At 50.8% G+C, this 17,060-nt stretch overlaps 1 protein-coding gene across 13 annotated transcripts in view; it reads right to left on the bottom strand.

The window, feature by feature from the left end:
- LOC144807723 (uncharacterized) overlaps nucleotides 1–17,060 on the bottom strand; it is a 1,505,442-nt gene that overhangs the window by 1,385,668 nt on the left and 102,714 nt on the right. Inside the window, exon 3 of one of the 13 annotated variants that reach the window (XR_013606398.1) lies at nucleotides 4–58. The exons of the other annotated variants lie outside the window; for them this stretch is intronic. The gene's annotated coding sequence lies outside the window, so the exon portion shown is untranslated. Of the gene's footprint in view, nucleotides 1–3; nucleotides 59–17,060 lie in introns of those variants that run through there. 13 annotated transcript variants of the gene reach the window in all.

The following is a 17,060-nucleotide window of genomic DNA, read 5'->3' as shown; positions in this document are numbered from 1 at the left end:
ATCCCTTTATTTTCAGGACCGCCTGCGTCCTTGCCTCAATAGCGATTGACTCTTCGTCCTGAAAATAGAAAGGAAAGTTTTAAATACACTCCAGGCCGAGACCTATGTTCCTGGCCCATTGAACACTGCTGCGTTGCCGTCGAGGGCCCACGGTCCCAGTACCTGCTTCATGCACGTGCGTCGCTGTTAGAAATGAGGTTTCTCGTTGGCTAAGGCTTGTGCCAAAGCCAGGGAGAAACCACCACTCTAGTCAGGGCAAGGCAGTCAACGCCAAGATAACCCTTGCTCACCCCCTTGGTAACTTGGCACGAGCAGTCAGGCTTATACCGGAGGCAATGTGTAAAGCATTTGCGCACGCACCCACCAGCAACAACATCCCAGGCCCCCCACAAAAGGAACTCCAAACAAGGTTATATCAAAAATAGCCTTTGTATTTTACAAACACATTAGAATAATAATCACACAATTTACACTGTGCCACTGGCACGGGCGGAATTTACAGGGGATTATGTACATAAGACAGGGCCACATGGACCACTGTCAGTAATAAGCACTTAGTAGAACTAGCACTTAGAACATAGAACAACTGTAGCACCAAATAGCAAATGTAGCAAACAACCAGTAACCACTGGTAAAAGGTAAGTACCTCCTACGCAATCCTAACCACCGTCGGCATATATCCCGCAGGGAACCATGAACTCACTAGTATAACCCATACTAGGTAAAACAACATCCTAAGCATAAACATATGTCTAGAGGTATCAGAACACAGGGTGCCCAAAACATACTACACAAAGTACATTTCCTAACACCCAAAAGCATCAGCACATAAATCAGCATAGCACATAAATCACATTAGGGTCCAGGTTGCGCCAAAACCTAGACGTAGCAGCTGCCCACTACTTGCTGGGCAGCTGAGGACAAGAACAGAGCCTAAAAGCTTCAACTGGCACTAAGTGCTGCGCATCTGGGGAAGGCCAAAGTAGGGGCGAAGGAGTGCGACTCACTCCTGAGTACAGGGACATGTCCCTAGGGAGAAAAGAACCTAAACGGTGCAGCTGCCCACTACTTTCTGGCCAGCTGGGATAAAACTGCGACATGGGCTCTCCCTGGCACTCTGGGACAAAGACTGCGCCAACTGCTGGAGCCACACAGGCCTCTGAAAATGCATAGGACGCCAGCGGTGGAGCCCTCTAGGCTCTGAACACACATGTGCATTATTGGGAGCCCTCCAGTCTCTAAACAAATCATGTCAACTGGGGGGAGCGGCCCGCTGCCAGCCGGGGCTGCTCTACCTCCCGAAATGCCCCCGAGGCCCCTCACAGGGACTCAAAGAAGCATGGGCCATCGTTGGAGCCCCGACGGGGCTCGGTAAAAACAGTGGGGCGGCACACTGCCATCTGGGGCCGCCCTAGCTCTGTGCTCCCCGTGGGAGCGGCCCTCTGAGCACTCGGGCTGCTCTCGACTCGGGCCCTTGCAGGCACCACTTCTGTCACCTCCCCCCGGAGCCCTACTCACCGGGCTATCTTCTTCTGGCGGGGGCTCCTCCGGGCAGCTGCACTTCTTCTGCGGGGCTTCCCGGAATCCCTGGGAGCCCCGCGTTACCGTCGGCGGCCTCGGCCACCATCTTCTATTCACGTCACCAGCAGCAACCGCGGGGCTTTCCCTTCCGCATGGGAGCCCAGTTTCGGCATGCAGCAATGTCATTTCTGCCCCGTCTAGCGGCCCCGCCCACATCCAGGCAGGCCACGGACGCGGCGGCCATCTTTTAATGCGGCTCGGGCCGCAGCGGTGATTGTCAGGGGCTAAATGAGGGGTGTGCACCCTCGAATTAAAAAAAAATAGGCATCTGGGCAAAGTCACGGGGTAGGCACCTGCGCATATATCAATAATCGCGGGGTGGGCACCCGCGAAGGTGGGTGCAATTTAGAGCGGACCAAGAGGGGTAGGCTACCTCCAAAACAGGGCAAATTAAGAAATAGGCTTCCCAGGTGCTAGGGGGGCACAGAGCCCACCAAAGGCCCCAGAAATGACCTCAACAGCAAGAGGGGTCCCAGCCACACAGTCCTAGCGCAATCCAGGGGCTGGGCAGGGCAGAAGGGTCCCAAAGATGAAGTCCTCCAGCATCCAGGGGCTGGGCAGGGCCCAGGGAGGCAAGCCTTCCCCTGGGCCCCAGCAGCAGCACGCCCCTGGCAGATTCAAGTCAGGAGACAAGAACATTTAACATGAGGTCACAGCCTCTTTTTATATACCAAATCCCTTTGTCTCTAGGGTGCAGGGTGGGGTAAACCAGACGCAGCTGGTTCTGGAGCACTTTGTTTCGCTCAGCCCCTCTCCCTATTCACAGGACAGGCTAGGGTCATCAGTCGCACCACAGGGGGCGGAGCCAGCATTGTGGAGGGAAAGCCCAGCCCTATTCAGGTCCCAGGTGCAGCCCCTCCCTGCCATCCACATGCAGATCTCCCCATTCACCACCGGGGCAGACCCATCCTGATTCCTGGAGCCAGGCACACCAGCCAGCCCCAGCCAATCATAAGCCAGACAGTCAATTCACATTTATTACACAGACATGCCAACTTCTAGAAGTGGCACTTCCACACTAGACACATTCACGCCGCACACATCATCGCGCAGCATTTAATCACACGAGTCCGCACATACCAAACTCGACCTTGCACTCCCCACGCATCAGGAATTACCAGGGACACATACATTCCCCATGCATTCCTATGGGAGGGCAGGCCAATCTCACACACGCACTCAGAGAGCGCACGCACTTTACACTGCGCCACAGTGCTAAAGCGCGCAAAGACCCGAAATCATTATACCGATGTAACATTAAAAGGTAAACAGTTCAGGGGTGAACCTGCCAGAAGGGCCAAGTCCAACAGTCGCCAAAACCTTTCGAGCACGGAACGAACTTGCAAGACACAGCCCCTGGAAGAAAACAAATGTTAGCCATGCACATGAATAATATGTCTTGCCCTATTATCTTGAATCAAGATGACCATAATGATAATATTATACATCTACCAGCAGATGTCAGTATAGGCTCAGGAATAAGAGATTGGAAGTCACAAAGCTTCAGAAAACATTTTAGTTTAGTGAAACTATTTGTGTTGGCTGCAACACAGAGTATTTCTGTAACAGTTCACATTTGTAAGCATTAAGCCTCTGGTGCATAATCAGAAAAGCTGCTGCCAGGTTTAGTACCAAAAAATGTGTTTTCAATAAAGTACTAAACCCGGAACAACAATAACTCGATGAGCTATGATAAATGCTTGCTTGCTCCATCCTGTTTCCTGTAATCATGAGACACAGTCATGGCAATGCACTCTTCCCGCTTCCTCCCGGATAACTTAATTATGAAAATTGGATACCAGAAGAAATTGTAAATAAAGTGGCAGAACTAATGACTCTAGCCACCTCTGGCAGCATCCCCGGACTTCCTACCAAAAAGGAAAATACACTTCACAATTCTTGAAATCAACACCAACACTGGTAATTACCATGGGCGTCATTTTGTTGGCACATGTGTACACGTCATGAACGTGAGTGCCGCTTTAAGGAACCTCCACCCCCATCGGCCCCCGGATATCCATTGAAATGACCCCGCTAGCACTCTTCCCGGACCCAGGCCCTGCCCTAAGGTGGAGGCGCCCGGCATGCCTGATCTCCCCCTGCCCCATACTCCATGTCCCACATGTGTAGTTCCCCAGGCAACCAGCGGGGGGGGCCCTTGTGAGTGTGCTTTTATGGCTCCCTGTCTGGGGGTCCTCTCATGGTAACAACGGTGGGGGGTGGGGGGTGAGGGAGCAGAGAGTGAGCCGCGAGTGAACCGCTACATAGACTCACTCAAAAGTGAGAAAACCAGGAAATTCTGTTCCGGAAATAAACGCTGCAGCTGCCTCCTGCGGGTCATCACCCCCTCCCACACCAACCCCTGTCCCACGGTACTGTCACAGCAGACTACCCGGGGCCATGCTGGGCTCGCTGTGACCGTGCCCTTCTAGGGCAATTCCCATGAGGTGGGGCCCTGCATAGGCCCGGAAGGAAGCGAAAATTGCTGTTAGTTGCAAGGCCTGCCATGCACTCTGCGGCTAAAATAACATATAACAAGCCCCCCTATGACCCGATACCGCGCCACCCCACGATGCCCGGGCTGCAGGTGAGGCCTAGTCCCGGGGTATAAACCCCTTAAAACCTAGCCACCCCTCGTGGCCGTCGCCTCCCCATGGGGGCAGGGGCCTGCAGAAAGCCGAGAGCTTCTCACGGCGTGGGGGCGGGGAGGAGGCCTAGCCCCCCTAAGAGTTTGCTGTGCGGAGGAGGCTGTACAATAGACATTTTAAGACAAGCGCTACCTTTAAGCCATTGCAAAGCACTGCCCTTACAGGCCTAACAATGCTGTAAAACGATGCCTAACCCCCTAGAGAGGGCAGCAACATAGCCGCTCAGGGTGGTGATAAGGCCGAACAATAGACATAATAGACAAGCGTTATCTTTAAGATATTAAAGCATTACCCTTATGGGCCTCAAAGTTCTGTAGAAAAAGGCGTAGCCCCCCAGCGAGGGCCACGACATAGCCGTCTGGGGTGGTGAAGAGGCCGTACAATAGACATCTTAGACAAGAACTACCCATAAGCAATTGTAAAGTGCTACCCTTACGGGCCACCATGCTCTGTAGAAGGAGGCCTAACCCACCAGCGAGAGCCGCGACATAGGCACATGGGGTGGTTAGGGGTCCGTAAAATTGACCTTATTTGAAAAGCACTACCCTAAGCAATTATACAGCGCTACCCTTACTGCCTCATAGCGTTGTAGAAAGAGGCCTAACTCCCCAGAGAGAGGCACGACATAGGCGCGTGGGGAGGTGCTGAGGCCAAATGCTGCATGACGGATGCCCCCAGGTAGCCTAGGTCGGAAGAGCGCATCCGCCCCAGACGCTTGGGAACTGGTTCCGAGGCCTGCTACTCCCCGTTGGGCTAAAAAGCATCCTGTTGTGTACTGATGCCCAGGAAGGGGGGTGTTTCTATTTAATAGCCCCCTTCGTGGCCAGATTGCACCCCCCCCATGGGTGCCCGGACCTAGTGTACGCCGAGTTGTGGGGGGAGGAGGTCTAGCCCCCCAGAAGAAGCCGCAGCATGGTCACCTGGGGTGATGTAGGCCCTGTAGTAAAGGCCCTACCCTGAAAGCGAGGCCGCAGTCTTGTCAACTAAGCATGAGGCAGCAGCTGCCAGAGGGACCCAAACCCTCCTGCCCATCCCCTGTGTCGCTACCCAAACACCCACGGCACTTCAACACTTGCTAAATTGCGAAAGGCCGGGGCAGGAGCTGGGACGGTGCCCCCCCACGGGCAATGCCCATGTGTAGGGGCCCCTACTTAGGCCGGGAAGGAGGGGGGATAAAACAAGGCCCGAATTGACTAACCTCGTGGTCAACGTGATCTCGATGCAGCAGCAGTCCACGGCATCAGGGTGATGACAAAGAGGCCGCCAGATGGGCAGGGGAGGCATATATACCTCCCGCCTTCCCCCACCACGGCCGGAAATGACGCGCAGGACCCTGAAGGGGTCCTCGGACACTAGGCTGTCCAGTGGCACTAAAGGGGCAGCCCTCTTATGAGGGTCCCCTGCGGGACGTGTCGGTCAGCCAGCAAAGGGCTGTGCCAATGCAACCTACAAACCTTAATTGAACCTCTCTCCTTGGGGGTAATGAAATGATGCATATATCACAGATGGCGAGTGCAGCATGTGTTTTCATAGATTTTAGAGGAGATTTGCATGTCAACCTTTTTACTTGTCGCATCGTTAAGCTTCTTTTTAAACATTAAGGGGCATATGTACAAGGAGGTAACGCAGCCGCAGCGTCAATATTTTAAATGCAGTCAGCAGCACTTCTCCGGCAGAAACGTACATTTTTTAAATTGCCACTTCTGTTAGCGGGACTTTATGAAAATGAGATGCAAAGTGGGTGTAGGAAGGTGGATACCTGACTATGATTACCCCAGATGTTTTGCTTTGTGTTTAGCTGGTTTTCGACTTAGTTGGCCTGGGATCCTGCTAATCAGGGCCCCAGGCTATCTACTCTCTCTGAAAAATGGACTCCATGTACTGTAGGTACATACCAAATTAGATATTGGTTCACCTTATCAGCCCCTGTATAGTGTACCCTAGGTACCCAGGGCATTGGTGCATCCAAGGCCTGCCAGGGGCTGCAGCATATCTTTTGCCACCCCTGGCTGATCACTCAGCTGGGGCAAGGGTGTGTAATCACCCCTTGCTTAGGTACAGTATTCCTATACCTACCCTTATATATAGACACACAGTAACCTATAAGTCACTCCCATGGCAGTCCTTAACAATCCTGGAGGCAGAGTGCTTGGTTTTATGTGAGATAGTGCTCTGGCATGAGCTGAGCCTGTCTGCAGCTTATGGAACCATGTCCTTATGGCTGTTCTATGATATTGCCATACCATATACTCTTAAGTACATTATAATCCTCGCTGTTAAATGCTAACTTTGGTTTGGCTTTATCCAAACATGTCGTGTAAGGTGTCATACGCTTTGGAATACTAACGCCTCGCCAAATCTGGCGACGGGGGTAGCATTCCACCCTTCTAGAGGGCGAAGACATGTTAGTTCTGACTATCCTGGTTAAAGTTAACCCGAGCCCCAGCATCACAAAATGGATGCTGCTGCCACAGACACAAGTCTGACCTCCTGCTGCTGGGAGTCCTTCCAGCGAGGGAGGCCTGCACAATAGGTTTCCTGCCTGGAGAGGTGCGACCACCACCCCAGACAGGATTTTGTGTATTGGGACAGGGGGGGCTGAATAGAATGAGACATGCCTGGGGCACACTAGGTGCTCCATGCATACCTCAGTTCAAACCGGTTGCTTGGGCACTCCAGTTCCCGCCCATAGGAGGGACCTAGTGAGTAAACCAGCCTCCTTCAGTTGTATAAAGGTAGGAGCTGACCCAGGAGACTTTAGATTTGATCCTGAACTGAAACTTGAAACGAAACTCTGGACCCTTCGACATTCAACCGACTTGAAGACTGAAGAATCTCCCTTGTGGCCAAGGAGTGACCACTCTGGGAAACCAGGCACCATCCAGCAACTCGACGGCTTTATTTGACCCCGTTCCTGCCGGAACTCGAGCGCTTGACAAGACCTCGACTCCAGGACTCCTCTGACCCCACTGCACGACTCCAGCACAGCTGAGCTCCGTGGAAGGCGTCGGAATACGTGGAACCAGGCAACTTGGAAAGTCTTTAACTTGCTAACAGCGCAGCTCCTGAGGCATCCTCGCAGCTGTGCACTGGGGACTGAGACACCCCGACACCGAGCTCCACCTGCACCGAAGACCAGCCCTCCACACTCCACAAGATCTGCGTGGGACCCTTCTGCTTGTGTTCTGCTCGACGCGTTGTCCCGGTTGCTGGCCCGTTGGCTAGTAGCCCTGTGACGACGATTCCTTTGAAAATCCATCGTTGGTCTGGTTGCTCCAGACTGGCACTTGCTTCCCTGAAGAGGTGAAGTACATCAGACCCTCCTGGTCTGCACCAGAAGCGCTTTGTGTATCCTTCGGGGGTTGCCTTTGCTTAGGCTTGTTGGCGCCAATCTTGAAGTCGACCCCTCCATCTACGAGAACCTTCGTGGGACAGCTCCTCTCCAGCACCTGGTCGTCCTCGACGCCTCCTGGTCTTAGTGGCTGCAACGACAAGCTTCACATCTGCACCTGATTGCTCCTCGTCGACGTCTGGTTCCCCCTGGTTCCACCCGGTCACTGGCTAGTGACCCAGACTCTGTCCCCTCTGCTTTCAGGTCCTCTTCATCCTAGATCCACCCTTGGATCCACCCGGACATCTTCCTCCTGGTCACCTGCAGCATCTTCTTCCGAGGCTCCATAGGAATCAACGAGAAAACCCGACACACTTTGACACCTATGCACCCGCAGCCCCCGTGGGTGAGGTAACGCGAGTACTTCGGTGCTCCTGTAGGGATTGACTATCCTAGTGTCTAGTTTTGTTAGTTGTTATTCCTAGTTAGACCGGAAGCGTCCTAAATATTCGTTACTTACCTTTTTAAGTTCCCATTGACTTTCTATTGACTCTCGCGTGAGTGTACTGACACTGCACGAGCCGCCGCCTGTGGGCCTCCTACTCCTAACCTAAGGGTCAGATAGTGTAGCCCCAGCGATTCCCTAGGCCCTAGGCCTCTTCCTTTCCCAAGTCGTGGTTCTTATACCACTTACTTAGTATATGGTTTTACGCGCCCCTAGGGCCTAACTAAATTGTGCTATTTAAAATATTTCTAAGTGTAACTTGTTATGTGCTTTGGCCTCTGACCTCATAAAGAGTTCAGAGGAGTGTGCTAGTGAATAAATACATATATATTTTATATATATCCTGTGTGGGGTCCTTTCATTTGGTATTCAAGGGGTTACATATGGTAAAACAGCTGGCTTTACACGCCCTCAAGAGTCTTTTAGCCTAAGACTGTTCTGTCCACGCTACCACTAGGATAGCTGGTCTATAAGGTTGAATTACAACCATCACCATAAGGGTTGTTTGGACTGGTGCAAGGCAATCACTAGAACTAGTGAGTACCATATACCAGGCCAACTTCTCACAGTGGGCGTTCCCGTGCAAACACTGCTGCCAGCCCCTCTTGACAATATCTACAAGAAATTCCTTGTATGGTGCAAAACCCCCAGAAATGCCTCTAATTGATTGGTGCAAACACTTGGGGCCTCATTTCAGAGGTTTTGGTGCTGGACAGCGCTAAGAATGTTGCAGCGCTGCCCTGCGACAAAACTACAGGGCAGGAATGCGCACCATCAAAAAGATAGGGCGCCGTCCTGGGCCTCATTCCTGAAAAGTGTTTGCTGCGACAAAACAGCTTTGCAACACTTTTCACTGTGCGCTTGAATGCGCGGTATTCACTGTACGGTGCTCCATGTTGCAAATAATGACAGATATGGAATGCGTTACTTACCTGTGACTGCAGTTATCCAATATTGGTATCCTTCATAGATTCACATGCCTGAATCATTCCCCGTCGTCGTGGTGGGAGTCCGAGGGAAATAAATAAAGTAATGTCCTATAGACATATATACATAGTAAAGGGCCAGAGGCCTCTCATTAGTAACCTATCCATGTCCTTTTGTGAAAAGGACCAAACTTTGGCTAAGAGCCAATCAGCTATCACCACCCTCTAGAACCTTCCTGGAAGGAGCTCTGGTCCCTCAGATTTTCTAGTGCACGTCGTGCTAAGGGAGTCTCCACTGAACTCTGCTAATTTTTCCTGATTTCTCTGGTTTTTCCAGTGTTTTTTCTTCAAAATTTCTTCACCTTTGGTGGGTTTTCAGTTTAACTATGTCTGATACCCCTAAAAAAGGACATTTTCGACCTTGCGCCTCATGTGGCAAAAAGAGGCTTCATGTAGAGGACAAACATGAAGACTGCCTTTATTGCCTCTACCCATACCACTCTTCAAAGGATTGTAAGGTCTGTCGGACCTTTTCAACAAAAACCCTCAAGGACAGTGAAGGGCGTCTGTTGATCTGGCTGCAGAGACTGAAAGATAAGGACCAGGCAGTCTCTTCAGGTGAGAGTGAGTGTTCCTTCAGGAGTATACATTCCTCTACTAAAAGACCTAGAGTGACATCCCCAGGACCATCTTCAGAGCCACCTAAAAAGAAGACGCTGAAGTCTTCAGAGGTTCATTCTAAGGTCTTACCTGTGAAGGTTTCTACTCAGGACTCTGCTTCCACCTTTAAGAAACCCTTCACAACTTCTTCTGCTCTGCCTGTGACTGCCTCGACGGCGACCATCTCTACTTCTGTGGCGTCCTCTTCGACATCCACTTCGACGTCTACAACATCCTCATGGTTGACGGGTAGGTCCGTGTCTTCTATTGTAAAAATTAAGACTTCATTGTCGACGCCGTTGTTGACGAGCAGTTCCATGTCGCCGAAGTCATCATCGTCATCGTCGACGAGAGCCCCATCGTCGTCGAAGAAGACATCGACGTCGACGAAGACACCATGGACGGCGACGCCATCGTCGTCGACGAGACAACCGAAGAAGTTACCGTCGACGCCACAACCGTCGTCGACGACGACACCGTCGATGACACCTTCGACGATACTTTCTGGATCTACCGTCGTAGTCCCTACGTCGACGACCACCCCGTCCACGGGCTCGTCGACGACACAGGAACCTGCCTTAAAAAGTGCATATGTTCACTTGAAAATTACTAAGCGCACTCTAACACCGGATCTAACCTCTCCGAGCAGAGTCCAAGCTTTTCCACCTACGCATCTCCTAGACGACGAGGACTCGGATGAGGGTTCTATGTTCCAGGCAGCTACGAGCCCATCTGAACTGCACGTAAAATATCATGAAAGTTGAGATTATGAGGAACAAGAGCAGGACGAACAAGTGGATTTCCATGAAGAATTCCAACCTCCTCCTCCTCAACCTATGGTGTGTCTTCCTGCAGCCATAGTCTCGGATCTACAGTTCCTAATTGAGGATTATAAACAGAGGTTTCCCTCTACTGCTCAGCCACCTCCAGTGGTTATGCCTCCACCTAGGCCTCGGCCTCCACCTCTGGTGCTTCGACCGGATCCGGCTCCTGTACAGCATCCTTCATCCTCAGATGATGAAGCTGAGGAACAACAACACGAGGAAGGGGAACTTCAAGACTCACAGGACGAATATAATGATTATGTCATTCCACGTCCAGCATCTCCTGTGCCAACGCAAGCCCACTCGCCCCCGGAGGACATTGGGGGATTCCATAATATCTTATAAAGGGCGGCGGTGCGTTTCAAAATCCCAATGACAACCCAATCACAGTACTCCTTCCTTTATGATTTCAAGGAACCGTTCAAAATGGCTGTAAGGTCCATACCTATTATAGACTACATTTGGAACCAAGGTGTTAAAATCATGGAAAACCCTTCCTCTTTACCCCAGTTCTGCCCAGACTGGACAAGAAATATAGGGCTCCAGATACGGCTCCGGCTTGCCTGACTGGCCATCCCAAGCCGGACTCGGTCATTACCCAAGCGGCGCAGCGCAAATCAAAGAATCCTTCTGCTGCTCTAACTGCGCCACCGGATAAGGAGGGAAGAAAACTAGACAATATTGGGAAGTGGTTTCCTTCGATGTCCGCTTTGACAGTGCAAGCTGCAAACTTCATGGCACTGTTAGGACGTTACAATCGTCAAATGTGGGCTGACATCGCCCCATATCTGGGATCATTGTCAGAGGAGGAGAAAGAAGAGGCAAAGAAGATCCTCTTAGAAGGTGAACGCTCAGCCACGGAGATGATTGACTGCGCGATGGATGTGGCATCGACGGGGTTCCGCCAGCTAGCTGGGGCTGCGGTGCTGAGGCGTCAAGGCTGGCTTAAAGCAACTGCCTTCCGGCCGGAAGTGCAAACTAAGGTGCTCGACATGCCTTATGATGGCCAGCTTCTTTTTGGAACACACATCGATGAAGCGCTTCAGGGTATTAAAAAGGATACCGATACAGCGAAGGCACTGGGTACCCTCCAGTTTAAAAATCCTCCCTTTCGGGGCTCCAGGGGGAAAGGCCAACCTTCCAGAGGAGATTTTCAAGGCTACCGCTCCTCGTACAGCTCAAATCAGCAGTACAAACCCCAATTTCAACAAAAACAACAGTCGTCCTACAAGAAGTCTTCCTTTCGTGGTAGAGGAGGAAAGAAGGACACAACCAGAAGACAATGACTTCTCTCTGCCACAGGTCTCCGCTTCTTCTCGGCCATGCAAAATTGGAGGAAGAATTTAATCTTTCCTACAAAATTGGAGAAAGATCACCACGGACCAATGGGCCCTCCAACTAATTCGATTCGGACACTCTCTCGAGTTCATAGAAACGCCACCTCAAACTCCTCCTCGCCCAATGCCCCACAAGAATTTACATCTGCTGCAATTGGAACTCTGACTAATGCTCCAGAAAGGTGCTATAGAAAGAGTCCCTCGCGATCAGAAAGGCAAGGGGTTCTACTCCCGATCTTCTTAATTCGGAAAAAAGAGAAAACAAGCATTGCAAATGCAATAGGTCTCGCCTTTGATTAAGTTAAAGCTATTTGCTTTGCTAATGGTATTGTATAGCAAAGCAAATGGCTTTAACTTAATAAAAGGCGAGACCTATTGCATTTTTAATGCTTGGCAACAAAGAGGCACCTATCTATCCTGTTCCTCTTTGCCGCTTGGATCCCCTGTGTACCCGCCCCCTCCAGTATCCTTTACCTCGTTTTCCGTCTCCCAGCTGTCCAGCCCTCCTGCAGAGCTACTTAATGGTGGATGTTGTGCGGCCATGTGCAGCATGCATGTCTCTGGTACGCCGAAGGCAAGCCCGTCTGCGTCGGTCCGCCTGTGTACTGTCTGTATGTACTGCCCATCACCAGGGACACTGCCTCTTGGACATTCCACCACTACGACGCCAGCTCCCTCCTCATCCTGAACCCTGGATGCCACACCACTTGCCATCTAACATCACCAAAGAATACCCTTGCACCCTGTGCCTGCTGAGACTGCAAGCGCACCTCTTGCCACATCAGCACATAAGCGCATCTTGCCACCCAACAGCACACCTGACCGGCTCTACTGCATCCTCCTCAACCTGGATCAACCTCTGCTCTGGACCGGACATCGCCATCGTCATCCCTGATGGCCGCAAAAGCACCCGCAAGGCCCAACCCGACTGTCCAGGAGGAGGCATTGCCATGGTCTACAAAAGCACACTCCGACTGACCACGGACTCTAATGACCCAACTGTGACAATGGAACACCTCGACTTCCAGATCTGGACTAACCACAACACCACCCTTTGCTGCACTCTCGCCTACAGGCCCCCCGGCCATGAACCCCCATTCACTGATCCCATTGTAGACCTCATTGCACCCCAAGCTCTCCCATCCACTGACTACATCCTACTCGGAGACCTCTAGTTTAACCTGGACAACTCCAGTGACCAGAACACCACCCCCCTCCTGGGGAACCTCCCCAACATCGGACTCAAGCAGCTAGTCACCCCACCAACCCACATAGCCTGACACACTCTCGAGGCCGACTTCTCCACCAAATGAACTGAAACTACACCCACACCACCAAACTCTCCTGCACCCACCATCATTGTATACATCATGGCTTCAAAGAAAAATCAGGAGGCCCCCTGAGTTGATAATTCTGGGACCAGGGGAAAAGATACTAAGAAAATCTAAAGTGTCCCTCCAGCATATATCTAGTGGACAGCTGAACTAGTCCAGAAGATTCTATCCATCCAAAATAGGACTTTTGAACACACCTATTCTTTAGGTCAACCTCACAACCACAAGTAACATGAACTTACTCATATCTAGGGGGACTGACAATAGAGTACATAGATCAGTAATGTTGGCAATTAATAAACACAGTTTGACAGAACAAATGGTGTGCAAATAAACAAAAACGTCTTGGCAAAAGTGTAGTCACAAAATTAAAACATATGTATGTTTATTCTGCTTCATGCAGTTATATTCGTACACAGTGGCAATTACATACAGACATATAACATTTAGTACATCATAATATTCATAAGAAAAAATTATTAAAAAAGGTTTACAAATCCATGTTTTTAAAATTGTCCAAGAGAACAAGTGTCACCATGCCCACCGTATACTACCGTCATCATCCCCCCTGTTGCAGCTGGATCAAGGCCACCGAAGAACTAGTCAACTCCGTCAGCACCACCACTCCACCAACACTTACAGACAACAACGCAGCGCGCGCAACCGCCATCGATGGATCTCCAGCTGTGACGACACCCTGGAACCCCTGAAGAAAAGACCAGGCATACAACACTCCAAAAAGACCAACTGGTTCACTCCCGTCCTCCACTAGTCCAGATGCACCTGCAGACGTCTCGAGAAGAGATAGAGCCACAACACTATCCCTGAAACTCGCTCAACAATCAAATCCGTGGAGAGGTGTGGCTCACTGGTTAGAGGCGGCAGACCTGTAAGCAGAGAACGGCCCGGGACCAGGGTTCAATTCCCGACGCGGCAGGGTCTTGGACCAGGGTCAACGGACTCGATAATTCTCGCCTCAGTGCCTACTCTAACCAGGGAACACACTCGGTAACTCTGGGCATTAAGCTTGCCTCATCTCTACAACGGCCCCCGACAGACGCCGGGGATGCCTGGTTTCACCCTGGAGATACCCAGAAAGGGACCATCTCACAGGGAAAACCAGGACGGGTTCCCCAGCGGTCTACAGCGCCAGGACACTTGGGTAGAGTAACAGTGCGCTTTACAAGTATCCCACACACACACAAATCCACGATCAATGCACACCACACAGAGGAAGTGGAAATACCCTGGATTGATAGGTTTTTTGCAGGTAGGTGTCTCTTTCTGCACAACATCAATCAACTCCGTAACACCATGGTGCAAGGGCGCCTGTGTTGGCGTATGGCAGCCACTGTGCGTCAATGTAGGGGAAAAATACAGGGGTGCTCATTCATGAGCCCCTTCCGACAGTTTAAAACTGTTGGTCTGCCATTTTTTTTACATACTTGCAGCGTTAATTTTGCACCGCGTTGAGCCATATTTACAAAGTGACGCATCTAGGCATTTGCGTGACCTCGTGAAGCCCTGTGCCACATTATAACTGCGCTGGGTATGATATATGAAGGGTGGACGTTCCCACGCAACCAAGCCTCATAGGAGTGGTGAAGTGTAATCCATCAGATTTCACTGCGACAATTCTAGGACGCCACTGTGTTTGAACTGTATGCCTGCTTCACAGCAGGCGTAAGGGTGATGCAGTGTCATAGGCATAGGCTGGCCCCATGCACTGCTGGAGATGCGTTATGCTTATGACACAACTGCTGCAATGCTTGACTTTAGCGCTGACAGATACGTCAGGATTCCTGACTTATCCAGTATTATGGGTATCTTTCATAGATTCACATGCCTGAATCATTCCCCGTCGTCGGGGTGGGAGTCCCCGGTACATAAATAAAGTAATGTCCTATAGACATATATACATATTAAGGGCCAGAGGCCTCTCATGAGTAACCTATCCATGTCCTTTTGTGAAAAGGACCAAACTTTGGCTAAGAGCCAATCAGCTATCACCACCCTCTAGAACCTTCCTGGAAGGAGCTCTGGTCCCTCAGATTTTCTAGTGCACGTCGTGCTAAGGGAGTCTCCACTGAACTCTGCTAATTTTTCCTGATTTCTCTGGTTTTTCCAGTGTTTTTTCTTCAAAATTTCTTCACCTTTGGTGGGTTTTCAGTTTAACTATGTCTGATACCCCTAAAAAAGGACATTTTCGACCTTGCGCCTCATGTGGCAAAAAGAGGCTTCATGTAGAGGACAAACATGAAGACTGCCTTTATTGCCTCTACCCATACCACTCTTCAAAGGATTGTAAGGTCTGTCGGACCTTTTCAACAAAAACCCTCAAGGACAGTGAAGGGCGTCTGTTGATCTGGCTGCAGAGACTGAAAGATAAGGACCAGGCAGTCTCTTCAGGTGAGAGTGAGTGTTCCTTCAGGAGTATACATTCCTCTACTAAAAGACCTAGAGTGACATCCCCAGGACCATCTTCAGAGCCACCTAAAAAGAAGACGCTGAAGTCTTCAGAGGTTCATTCTAAGGTCTTACCTGTGAAGGTTTCTACTCAGGACTCTGCTTCCACCTTTAAGAAACCCTTCACAACTTCTTCTGCTCTGCCTGTGACTGCCTCGACGGCGACCATCTCTACTTCTGTGGCGTCCTCTTCGACATCCACTTCGACGTCTACAACATCCTCATGGTTGACGGGTAGGTCCGTGTCTTCTATTGTAAAAATTAAGACTTCATTGTCGACGCCGTTGTTGACGAGCAGTTCCATGTCGCCGAAGTCATCATCGTCATCGTCGACGAGAGCCCCATCGTCGTCGAAGAAGACATCGACGTCGACGAAGACACCATGGACGGCGACGCCATCGTCGTCGACGAGACAACCGAAGAAGTTACCGTCGACGCCACAACCGTCGTCGACGACGACACCGTCGATGACACCTTCGACGATACTTTCTGGATCTACCGTCGTAGTCCCTACGTCGACGACCACCCCGTCCACGGGCTCGTCGATGACACAGGAACCTGCCTTAAAAAGTGCATATGTTCACTTGAAAATTACTAAGCGCACTCTAACACCGGATCTAACCTCTCCGAGCAGAGTCCAAGCTTTTCCACCTACGCATCTCCTAGACGACGAGGACTCGGATGAGGGTTCTATGTTCCAGGCAGCTACGAGCCCATCTGAACTGCACGTAAAATATCATGAAAGTTGAGATTATGAGGAACAAGAGCAGGACGAACAAGTGGATTTCCATGAAGAATTCCAACCTCCTCCTCCTCAACCTATGGTGTGTCTTCCTGCAGCCATAGTCTCGGATCTACAGTTCCTAATTGAGGATTATAAACAGAGGTTTCCCTCTACTGCTCAGCCACCTCCAGTGGTTATGCCTCCACCTAGGCCTCGGCCTCCACCTCTGGTGCTTCGACCGGATCCGGCTCCTGTACAGCATCCTTCATCCTCAGATGATGAAGCTGAGGAACAACAACACGAGGAAGGGGAACTTCAAGACTCACAGGACGAATATAATGATTATGTCATTCCACGTCCAGCATCTCCTGTGCCAACGCAAGCCCACTCGCCCCCGGAGGACATTGGGGGATTCCATAATATCTTATAAAGGGCGGCGGTGCGTTTCAAAATCCCAATGACAACCCAATCACAGTACTCCTTCCTTTATGATTTCAAGGAACCGTTCAAAATGGCTGTAAGGTCCATACCTATTATAGACTACATTTGGAACCAAGGTGTTAAAATCATGGAAAACCCTTCCTCTTTACCCCAGTTCTGCCCAGACTGGACAAGAAATATAGGGCTCCAGATACGGCTCCGGCTTGCCTGACTGGCCATCCCAAGCCGGACTCGGTCATTACCCAAGCGGCGCAGCGCAAATCAAAGAATCCTTCTGCTGCTC

This window comes from Lissotriton helveticus, chromosome 1_2, assembly GCF_964261635.1.
Source record: "Lissotriton helveticus chromosome 1_2, aLisHel1.1, whole genome shotgun sequence".
Taxonomy (NCBI): Eukaryota; Metazoa; Chordata; class Amphibia; order Caudata; family Salamandridae; genus Lissotriton; species Lissotriton helveticus.
Note: the sequence above shows the minus strand (reverse complement) of the source record. Positions and strands in the feature narration are given on the sequence as shown.